Source organism: Pelodiscus sinensis, chromosome 4, assembly GCF_052426305.1.
Source record: "Pelodiscus sinensis isolate ZL-2025 chromosome 4, ASM5242630v1, whole genome shotgun sequence".
NCBI classification, from domain to species: Eukaryota; Metazoa; Chordata; order Testudines; family Trionychidae; genus Pelodiscus; species Pelodiscus sinensis.
In genome coordinates this window covers 117825902-117838366 of record NC_143055.1, presented here as the reverse complement: position 1 = coordinate 117838366, position 12465 = coordinate 117825902, and the positions used below count along the sequence as shown (strand labels likewise).

The 12465-nt window shown below is 39.7% G+C and overlaps 1 protein-coding gene across 1 annotated transcript in view; it reads left to right on the top strand.

Moving 5' to 3' along the window:
* The window catches only part of GRID2 (glutamate ionotropic receptor delta type subunit 2), a 1117109-nt gene that overhangs the window by 1095935 nt on the left and 8709 nt on the right, over positions 1-12465 (top strand). The gene's annotated exons all lie outside the window — the stretch shown is intronic.

Genomic DNA, 12465 nt, shown 5'->3' with positions numbered 1-12465 from the left:
AGAATGCAAAGCATTTAGCCCTCTAACCTCACTTACACTTCATATCTTCAGCTAGGGGACCCTGGAGTTTTACTCATCATCTTCCTCAGAATAATCTTTGTTGTCATCACCTACAGTTGTCAGTCTGGCATCTCCCCATTCATTCCCATCCAACTTACAGGTTGACCAATCTGTTTTATGCTTATACCACATACGTATAAGGCTATTTACTTTATATTTCCACTTCCAAATGCTATGAATTATGGAGTGCCCCATTTCTCATAAACTACTCCCTTAGTTCCACTTATTCATTAGCATGTACGTCAGTGAGCTACCACAGCAATTGTAGGTTATTATGGAATCCCTGAATGATACTACTGGGCATTTTGTGGTATGAACTGGTACATTATAGCATATTTTCTAGTCAATCTGCTGGAGAGTTTACAGATCATACACATACACATCTTTTTACAGTAATCTTATACTTTATTGGTAAAGGTTTATCTCTCAGGCTACGTCTAGATTGCAAATCAAGCACGTCGAAATTGCTAATGAAGCAGGGATTTAAATACCCCACGCTTCATTAGCATAAACATAGCCACTGCTTTTTTTTGACACGGAGCTTTTTCGAAAAAAAAAAGGCAGTCTAGACATGGATCTGTCAAAAATAAACCCTTTTTTGACAACATGGCCGCTGCTTTTTTTCAACACAGAGCTTTTTTGAAAAAAATGGCAGTCTAGACAAGGATCTGAAAAATAAACTCTTTCAACAGAGCCTGTAAACCTCATTTTTGAGAACTACAGGATCTGCCAAAAAAAAGGGTTTATTTTCGACAGATCCACATCTAGACAGCTGTTTTTTTCTTTTTCGAAAAAGCTCCGTGTCAGAAAAAAAGCAGCGGCCATGTTTATGCTAATGAAGCACGGGATATTTAAATCCCCGCTTCATTAGCAATTTCGACATGCCTAATCTACATCTCTTTGTCGACAGAGAGGTGTAGTCTAGACACAGCCTCCATCACCTAGTCATAGCAGCCTTTTTCAGCCCGGAAGCCTTCTATGGCCAGACTACATAACTTACAGAACTGAATCCTGTAAGTTATGTGTTTTCTTACTTATATGCCTCACACACATGCATACACACACCAGTGATACATAAATCTAGTTTTGTACTCCTCTGGTGTAATCCTATTTATAATTTGCCACTTAAACCTACAACTCAAATCTAATCTATTACTTGTATATTAATTACATTGTATATAATTAGCCACATGTTGCTAGTCACACGAGTGCCATGAAAGATAGTCTAGCTTTTAAAAATTATTAGTAAGCTCCTTTGTCTAGTTTCTGTAGAACCATCCTTACACTGGATAGGCAGTCTGGCTTGTTAAAGTGAATAGATACATTATCTGAGGTAATAGGTAAGTCTCATTAAGAAGATGGAATAGACTAATTCCTAGCAAATCTCCCCATGCATGGGAAGAACTAAATTGTAAAGTGTAGCAGTAACACATCAATTATCCCTTATGCACAGACTTGGTTTTGTATGCCACACAGGCAGTCTTGCTGTCACATTATACTACATAATGTTTTATCAGTTCCATTTACATCCTGGGCAAATCAAAGAGTCTGAAAACACATCAGAGCTAGTGGTAACAAACTTTATAATCCTACATTTCTCTCAGGTGGGCTTGGCTCTTGGGTTCAGGACCAGCATTAGACCTATGCTGATGCCCTGGGCAGTGGTTCAGGCAGTGCCCTCTGATAGTCACAACTCCTTTGTTACTCATTCATCTTACACCTGCTGTATGATGTATGTGTAGGCTGACCGTACTGAATGCTGACGGACATTTGAATTCCATTTTTAGAGCCTATAACAATAGACTATATAGCTTAACCAAAACACCAGCATTGTTACATTGTACATAACTGGTTCTCTCACTAATTTTCTGGACAGTTTTGAAGAGGTCCTAGGACTTAGTCGAAAAAATTAGTTTATTTACTCAAGTTTCAGTCATAAGCTTGGAGAAGTGCTCTTATTAAACTTCATGGGTCCCCCCCCCCGCCTTTTGCTTGGGAAAACCAAATTGTACAACTGGAGTCTGAGACAGTAAGGTTCTGACAGAATTCTTTGAACTCATAAATGCACACAATTTGAGGGGAGTTGGGATTAGATTTGGACATGAGTGGTTTTATGTAAATCTCACCTAGTTTGAAAGCTAATTAGTTTGCTGCAAAAAGTTTTACTCTAGCCATTTTTAAAGTCTTAATTCAAAACCTTCCATTGCTGTGTGCAGAACTAAAGCCATGTTGGTTCCAAGATATTAGAGATAAAAGGTGGATGAGGTAATATTTTCTACTGAAGACAACCTTTACACTTTACACAAAACTCTTCTTCAGGTCTGAGAAATGTACTCAGAGTATTACAGCTAAATACAAAGAGGAATAGACTGTTTAGCATAATCTGATCATTACTTATGCTAAACAATCTGTTCTGCCTTGAATTTAGCTGTGATGCTCTGAGTACATTTCTCAGGCCTGAAGAAGAGCTCGATGTAAGCTGCAAAGCTGGTCTCTAACTGTGAAAAGTTGGTACAGTAGAAGATATTTCCTCATACACCTTACCTCTTTCATTCAGAATCCACAGATGTACAAGAAGCTGAAGCAAGAATTGATCTGTGCAGCTCCTGTTGACTTTAATGTGAGCCTTGAAGTTAAAACATTTTGTGATTCAGGCAGTCCCCGAGTTACGTGGAGCCGACTTATGTTGGATCCCTACATACGAACGGGGCTTTTCTCGCCGCGGAGGACGCGGGCGGCGGGACCGCCCAGACGCGCTGCGGTCCCGCCGCCCGCATCCTCCGTGGCGAGAAAAGCTGCTCCGCGTTTCCCTGGTCTGCTGGGTGGGAGCCCTCAGCAGACCAGGGAGACGCGGAGCAAAGACATGGAGGACGCGGGCGGGCGGGACTGCGGCGCGTCCCGCCGCCCGCTTCTCCCTGGTCTGCTGGGGGCGGTCTCCCTGGTCTTCCTGTAGTCAGCCACTGGTCAGTTTCAACAGCGGCTGAATCTGGACGCCAGTTCCGACTTACATACAGATTCAACTTAAGAACAAACCTACAGTCCCTATCTTGTATGTAACCCGGGGACTGCCTGTATTTTTAAAATGGCAAGTGTCACACATGGAGATGTTTTTACATAATTTATCTGTAGAATGTTTATCCACTTATTTCCCCCTGTTTTTGGAATGTTCTCAACTTCCCACAGATTTTTTCATGTTGCTATCTTTTTAAAATCACTGAACAAACAGGCTGTGAAAAATCTATGGGAGAAACAATCATATTATATTCAGTTTGGGAAATTTTTGTGTGTGCACGTACAATGTGTAGATATAGAATATGTATCTCTCATATCAAACACATGTATGGGTTAGAGAATGAGCTAGTGAAGCTGATAGTTTCCTGCCACTGATGAATATTTTGTTTCAAAAAATGTGAACACGGATAGTTTTGTATAAGAATGAGACACTGCATTGCCTGAAGCATGACTCCAAGCAAAGATGATCACTTCCAGATTCTCACACTAAAATGAAATATTTTTCTCTACCCTAATAACCCAAATATCACATTGTGCTCAAGGAAGACACTGACATTTTAAAAGATTACTAAAAGTGTTCTCCTTCCACTTGCAAATATATCCTTTCTCTCCATATCTGGTCCTTTTTTAGCTCTCTTGCATCTTTCTAGCTTATTTCATTAGGCTTGTTATCTGTCCATTTGCAGACCTACCTTTGTGTTATGAAAGATCAAGTCTGCCATTTCTGTAATGAATGTTTGATTTTTACAGGTAACATAAACATATAAAATCTGAAATTCGCTAGTCACCACAACTTTTAAGATCCATTCAGTTGCTAATGTGATTTTGAAAGCAATTACTTTTCAATAAGTGGAGGATGATTTTGCATACTCTTTCCGTAAAAGGTCAGGTTCAGTGAACTCCTCATTTATTGATCTTTATCATAGGATATAAGGGGTACGTCTACACAGCAGAGCTAAAGTTGAATTAAGCTACACAACTTCAGCTACATGAATTGTATAGCTTAAGTCACAATAGCTTAATTTGGCTTTTGGCGCTGTCACTCTTCCTTCGATTTCTCTTATTCATCATAAAATGAGGGTTACGGGAGTCAGAGTAAGAAGTTCTCCATCTCGACCTTATGTCAAAATAATAGAGAGAGGGTGGCACCCCAGTTCCTCCCTCTCACAATCCTCTTCCTCCCCCCTTCTCCACCCTGCCCCATATAACCCAAACTAGCTACACCCCTGCTCCAACTCCCATATACTTTCCCAGATACTGCATCCTCTCAGACCTAACACCCCAATCTGCTGTCCCTCACACAACCCAAATCCCTGCACCCCTTCCTGTACTCCTGCCCCAGGTCACAACCACCTCCCAGGCTCTACACTCCCTTCTCCTACACCCCTCCCTCGGGTCAGAATCCTCTCCTGCACTCATACCCCTCCCAAACCCTGCACCCCAATCTCCTGTCCCAGATCACAACCCAAACCCTTGCACCCCCTACCTAAGATCACACTCCCCTCCCAGACCCTGCACCCTCTCCTCACCCCAGTCCATTGCCCCAGGTCACAATCCCTTCCTTCACCCAAACTCCTTCCTAGATCTCACATTCCAATCCCTTACCCCAAGCTTCCTTCTTCACCCAACCTCCATCCCAGTCCTCCCCCCCCCCCACGCCACACACACACACATACACACAGACACACTTCCTCCATTAATATAATGGAAGAGTGCAGCCCTCGACCTCAAACCAAATTCTGGGAGTGGTCCTCTATCAAAAATTATTGCCCACCCGTGGTCTGGGGGAACTCTATCTACCTTTCCCTAAACCTAAACCAAATCAAAATATATGTATTTGTTTGGGTACCATTTGTCATATACCGTAAGTGATTCATCATAGCTAACTTATTTAGTGTTAACTATAATAGCACTGAGCTTCATGAATTCATGATATTTATGTAGCTTTCTTGGGAATATCTGTAGGTGTTGCATTGTAATTTAGGATTTGTAAAAGGATACTAATACTTCTCTCCTCATTTTCTTCTGTGCTGGAAATAGAGATAAATGCAAGGTTAAAGACTGATTAGGTTCAGTTGAACAATTTCCTTATTAAAAATATGCAGAAGACCCTGAAAGATTTCATTTTTCTTTTAATCTAACTTTCAGAATTACAGCACTCATCAGAACCATACAGCCAGTGTAAAATTGTTCTAGAACAGTATTACAGAAACCTAAACAGTGTTCAGTGCAATAATAAAATGTATTTAGTGTCTCATTTTATCAATGTAGATGTCACCTTATTACAGATTTACATCTATAAAAAAAATCCAGAGCCAGATCCTCGTGGACATGACTCAGTGATACTCCATTGACTTCCACAAAGCTATGCTAAATTACATCAAGTAAAGATCCATTTGCCCAATATTATATACTCTGAGGTCAAAAATGTACTGCTGAAGGGCAGTTAAATTATTTGTTTTATAACACAAGTTTGATAAGCAATCCTTTATTTTTAATTCTGAACAGTAAGGCCCGTATTTTAGTGTTTCATTTTTCTATCGGAGTCAGAGAATTAGAGATTTCTTCTCAGTTTATGGGTCAGATCTTCAGGGGGTACCCAGGCTAGTCACCTTTTTCTTCCTCTTGATTCTGCCACATTTCTGTGCACCGGGATTGAGGAACAAGTTAGAGCAGCCTGCATGCTACTCGACATTGTTGTGGGCGCATACATTGCTTTAATCACACCACTTATCCTGGTGGGGAATGGAGTTCAGAAAGGGTGGCATAGAGCCAACTATGAATTCCTTCACATCTAACAAATCCTCAGTTTCCCCCTTAGAGCAAAACAGGAGCAGATTGTACCTGTGATCTCTCTCCCTCAGTGTGCCATTTTTCCAGCATTCAACTACTAATTTAGAATGGCTCATGAGGCTACAACACCTATTCCCACCATCCAGTCATGGTTATAGGATGACCAGTGCACCCCGGATAACAGATTTAACTATCTTCACCTCTATTTGAATATAACTCAACAGGTGTACCCCTCTAACTGGATTCTGAGGCGGGACACCCCTGTTTCCAACTTTATTGTCATGACAAGCCCAATGGCAGTTGGTGCTGTAAGAAAGTTTCCTCTGTGAGCACGTGATCAGTTAAAGTGACTTAAAAAGTCTTATTCCAAACATATCTGGTTTCATCTAATCTTTTCCTTTCCCTGAAAGTTTTGGTAGTGTCCAGCAACCTCCAACTCTGGCCTGAGAGAAACGTAACATAAGTACAGCCAAACTAGGTCAGACCAAAGGGACAGCTAGCCCAGCAGTGGCTGATGCCAGGTGTTTCAGAGGGAATGAATGGAACAGGCTATCCTCAAGAGATCTATACCCTGTTGTCCTCTCCCACCTTCTGGCAATCAGAGTCTAGGGCCACCCAGATCATGGGGTTGCATCATTGGCCATTTTGGCTAATAGCCATTGATGCACCTATCCTTCATGAATGTATGCCACTCTTTTTTAAACTCCATTATTATTCTGGCCTTTGCAAGATCCCCTGACAATGAGTTCAACACGTCAACTGTCCATTGTCTGAAAATATAGTTTTGCTTGTTTTTTAAACTTTGCTTTCTATTCACTTCACTGGGTGACTGTGTTATGCAAACAAGTAAAAAACACTTCCTTATTCACTTTCTCCACTCCAGTCACCATTTTATAGACCTCTAACATATCCCCTGTTAGTCATCTCTTTTTTAAGATGAAAAGTCTCAGTCTTTTTAATCTCGCCTCATACGGAATCTGTTTCATAACCTCAATCATTTTTGTTGCCCTTTTCTGTACCTTTTCCAATTCTAATATATCTTTTTTTGAGATGGGGTGACCAGAACTGCATGCAGTATTCAAGGTGAGGGCATACCGTGAATTTATATAGTAGCATTATATTTCTTGTCATATTATCTATCCCTTTCTTAATGGTTCCTAAAATTGTTAGCATTTTTGACTGCCACTGCACATTTGAGCAGATATTTTCAGAGAAGTATCACAATGACTCCAAGATTTTTCATGAGTAGTAATAGCTAATTTAGACTCACTCAGTTCTCCCTCGAAGCTCTTGTCCATTCACATGTTCTTCTGTTCCATGCCATGGTTTTCAATGATTTAGTGCCCTCTTGATCCTACAGTAGGGCTGGAAGAAATTAATCTCCTTGCCTGTTTGGAGTCAAGCAGGTGGGCATTTCTCAACTAAATAGCTCCCCCACTGTTTCCTTAAGGACTCTGGGTATTCTATTTGGAGATACTTTATCTTTGTCATTGTTTCGTTTCCTGTTTGCTTTCCCTCTCATGGCCTCCTTTGATTTAACTCCTTGCAGTCAAGCAGGATAATTTCTAACAGGTAAACTGAAAGCATGTGATATTCATTAAAATAATACAGCTAGATCCCTCATTCCCTACAGCAGTTTTAAGCCACTTCTGGTATTTAGGGCAGTGCAACGGGGGGTTACCATGGGCCAATGTCTGGTGAATGAGGATGTTTGTGGTCACTTGGAATGTTCAAATGATCAAATAGTTGATGGTGTTGTGTCAGTTTTTGTCACGAAACAAAAATGATCAAAATAATGTTATTACAGAATAGCATGACTGCAGTCTTGAGTTCTGACTTGTTAACAATATCTACATTCATTATCTTTCCATTTAGGTAATGGTATGGTCCACATCCCCATAGTAACTGCAGTAACTGAAAGACTCACAGTTAACAATTTTAGCTTCACAATGCTCTTGTGGGGTACAGAAGTTTTGATATCTGCAATTACAAATGAGAACTTGAAGTCCCTCAAAAGTAGCCAGATTTTCTTAAAAGCTCAGCACTTAACAATCAAGACTTGATTCTCAAAATAACTTAGCCAAAATAAGTCCTGACCCACTTTAAAAAATATATGGTCCCAACTGTAGCTCTTAGATTCCTGAAATTGTGCTCCCTTGAGACTTGCCCAAAGTAAATACATGAAGTGCATGTCAGAGCTGGGAAGTAAACACATATCTTGAGCCCAGTTCCAATTTCTTAACTGTAAGATTATCCTTTTCCTCATTATGCTAAGCAGCTAACGCGTTATTAATCTAAAACTCGCCTATCCTTGCTGCATATAGGTAAATATGTTCATAATGTTATTTTGAAGACTAGGAGCAGCCTGAGTACTAGCACTTGCTCAGAGGTGTTGTTTTCTGTGAAAAGGATTCAGCACAAGTAATTAACATGTCCTGGTACAAGAGGCACTATAGTATTCAGTGTTACATACTTTCTCAGACCATCCAGGATAAATAGCTCCTGACCCCATTGTAAATGTACCATTAAGTCTCTCTCTAGATTTAGTCAGAAGGAATAAATGCAAAAGCAAGATCTGAAAATAGCACCATGCCAGTTGCTTTTATTGTTGAAATAATACTTTGTAATTTTAATATCATCATTTCATTGGGGATCTCAAAGCAATAATTATGTCCTGTAAAGTAGGTATTTATTATTGTGAACCTGCTTCTGTTCCTGTTGTCTTCAGTAGGAGAATGGTTGGGCTCTGCATAATCTTAAAGAATGATACCCTAAAGTAGAGAGGTTTAAAGGACAGTAGCAGAGCTGCAAATAGTCTCTTCTCCTACATTCCTGCTCTAACCACTAGATTTGTGATGTAGTATTAACAGCTGTAAATCCAGGGTCATACAGAAACAAAAATGTTCATATATACTTTATATATTTTTTAAAATGCTATCATACAGCTTACATGATAGAGATAAATATTTTAAGACCCAGACTTTAAGGTCATATTTTTCAGTCAAACAGATTATGGCAATTCAGCTTTCTGGATTTTGATTTTAAAGCCAAGCTTTCTAATATTGTAAAACTTCAGGACAGATGAAAATCATGAAGCCTGTCTGTAGACTACCAGCTATATAGCAAGTGTTGGTTCATTGTTATATTATTCTATTCTAACACTGCAGTATCCATAGAGTAGAGTACTGATAGAAAAGTTCACTTGTAAACATTTTAATGCTGTTTCAGAAACGCACAGGCAACCATAGTGGACATCATAGTTTCATGTCCATCCTCTGAGAAAGTGTATTTAGTCTGTTATAACTAAATATTAACTATAAACATCAAATATCAAAATGATAAAAACGAGTGTTTACAGCCTGAAATTATTAGTATAGTTCATATACCCAGAACAGTAATTGGAGCAGAAGTGTAATTATTTTTGTGCACAGACTGCCATCTTGTGGAAAGTTCATATACCACAAAATCATATTGGTGCCTACATGTTATTAGTTTCCATGGGATTCTAGTTAAAGAACATTTATCACTTTCAAAAATCTCTGTAAAGTAATAATTCCAGAGCTACAGAAACATTTGGCATTATTCACAAATCTCACAATATGGTAGTGTCAATGACAAAGTGCCATTGTGTCCAGTAGGACCCAGATTTGGCCTTTTGTCTTTATAAAGTTAATACATTTGATCAAGTTACCATTGATGCTCCAATAATTTCCCTTGAGGTACATATTTTCCATTTCAACTGCTGTTTTACATTAATTTTGTAATGCATTCTCTACATTTTCTACACCTACTGTATAACGGTATCCCTAGTTTTTGCTTAATTTGTTATGTTTTCCTTAAAGCTATTAACCTTATCTGATATCCATACAGATGATTGCTCGTCAGTTAAAATCATTACCAGGATACAACTGGGAATGAATGGCTATCTTACAGAACAATCTAAAGCTCGATATTTGTTGCAAATTTCTATTGTTTAAAAAGATGTCTTGTGTAATCAGGAATTATACGAACAAATGGAAAATCATTTAATTAATAGGAACAGTGCATTCATTCCAGATGCTTTTGTATTAGTGACTCAATAAAAGGGAGAAAATAGCATACCTTAGGGCTTAGAGCTGCAAGTGAGAAAAAAGAAGTACACCCCATGCTGTGTTTCTGTTACTGGTTTATGTATCTGACATATAGTATTTCACAAAGATAAAAGTACAAAGGCCAAAAGGTTTAAACCTAGGTGCTGAGATTCAGACCCTGGAATCCACAGATCTTCAGCATCTATATAGAAGCAATTAGATTGTCAAAGATTCTGAGCACCTGCAGCTCCTATTGACTTAAACTTGAATATTTTGACTAAAAAGACCAAACAAATGCTACCTGGATGCAGGTACAGGGGCTGCTGCCGGCCCTGCTTCTGGGGAGCCTTTGCTGAGGGCTCTACACAGGGCTGGCAGCCAGTGTGGTAGGGGGAGCTGTCTGGGCCAGCTACAGACAGTGGCTGCTCCAGGGAGCACAACAGGGACGGAGTAGCTCCTGACAGAGGCAGGCAAGGAGTTACTCCCGCCCCTACTGGTTAACCAGAACCAGTAAGCCTCACCCATTAAAGGTTAACCAGTTAACCTTTATATCTCTAGTTGAGATTTCCTATTTCTGCTTCCATGGAAAGGTACATAGTTGTAGGTTTACTTTTAGGAGTCACCAAAGAACTTTTATACGCCAAAACAAAGTTTCAGTAACTTCATTAGCAAGACAAAATACATGACATTGGCATGCTAAAAAAAGCTCAATATGGGACACAGTAATAAAGCACTGGTAAGTTAAACTTGTGGTGCTCTCCAGGGCTATGGAGAGTTGGGCAGCCCCATCTCCACCACCAGCCTTTAGGATGTGTCTACCATGAGTCAGCTCCCTAACACCGCAAGCCCCAGCAACCCAAGCACTAACAACCAAACTTGCACTCTTGCTCGCTGTCTCTGAAGGGTTGTGCTTGCCACCTGCCAACCCCCAAGTCCTCAAAGTGTTCCCTGTAGTGTTCAGCCCCTTATCCATGAACACTTACAGAATTGTCATGCCTGAAATTCTCAAGGAACAGTACATATCAAATTGTAAGATTCAGTTCAAGATCACCACTTATCTTAACACACAGCACTTTAGATATATATATATAGTGAAAACAAGTTTATCATCAAAGATAAATTCAAATGATAGTAAGTAAAGCTGTTGGGTACAAATGGTTACACATACCACAGAATCATACTGCACTTGCTAGCGATTAAAGCTTCTTTAGATAGGAGATTAACTTATTTTGCCCTAAATTCTCTTCAACATTTCAGCCAAGTCTAGACCCCTCTTTCATGAAGCAAACTTGCTGTCTGTTTACTTCCTGGTGAAGGATGTCAGATTGTTGTCTTAGACCCACAAATAGACTAGCACAAACCTGTAAACAACCAGACAGATGAACATTTCTTATATGATGGAAAACCTGTTTTCACCTTTGCTGGTGACCAGCTCCCAGGCACAGATCTTCATAACATAATTTTTGGTGTGTATATATATCCTTGCACAAAATGCATACATGTTTTTGTGTTTATATTGATGACCATTGTGACAGTGACTTTGGGGCACCCCATAATGCAAATGTACATAGTGGGCTCATGAGATCTCTGTAATTCCAGTGTGCCCCTTCTTTGTTTCTTGTCAGTTGATATTAAGACATTGCTGAGTCACACCCTACAATGTCTATTTTGCTTATATTATCAGTTGGACTGTTGTGCACAGAGCATTTGCAGACATGGGCCTGTTTTTTCTTTTTGATTTGTGTTAAAAAAATCTAATAGTTGGCTTTAAATGAGAAAGTTCCAGCAGTTTCCATGTTAGTATGTAGGGTTGCTAGTAGGGTTGCGAGATGGTTTCAACAAAAATACCGGACACACTTGACATTACATCACAATCTACATTACATCTTATTTAGAAAATACTGGACATTTGTATTTTCTCATTTATATTTTCTCAATTTGTTTCCCGAACTGAAAGCTCAAATACTGGACTGTCCAGTTCAAAACTGGACACCTGGCAACTGGAAGGACTGGCAACATACATGACTATCATAGCTTAACCAATAAATCAATGGTCTTTAAGACACTTCCTTGAAAGTCCCCTGCCACCAGCCACTTCCCATGTAAAAGGAATGGAGGTGTATGCGCTTTGATCTTCCACAGGCTCACTCAGGGAACAGAATGCAGGACAATGTAGCACTTTAAAGACTAACAATATGGTTTATTAGATGATGAGCTTTCGTGGGACAGACCCACTTCCTCAGATCAAATAGTGGAAGAAAGTAGTCACAACCATATATACCAAAGGATACAATTTAAAAAAAATGAACAAATATGAAAAGGACAAATCACATTGCAGAACAGGAGCGGGATGCGGGGGGGGGGGGGGGGGGAGGAAGGAAGGAAGGTAAGTGTCTGTGAATTGATGATATTAAAGGTAGGGAGAGTGGGATGTTTGTGAGTTAATGGTATTAGAGGTGATAATTGGGGAAACTGTCTTGGTAATGGGTGAGATAGTTCAAATGTTTGTTAAGTCCTTGTTGGAAAGTGT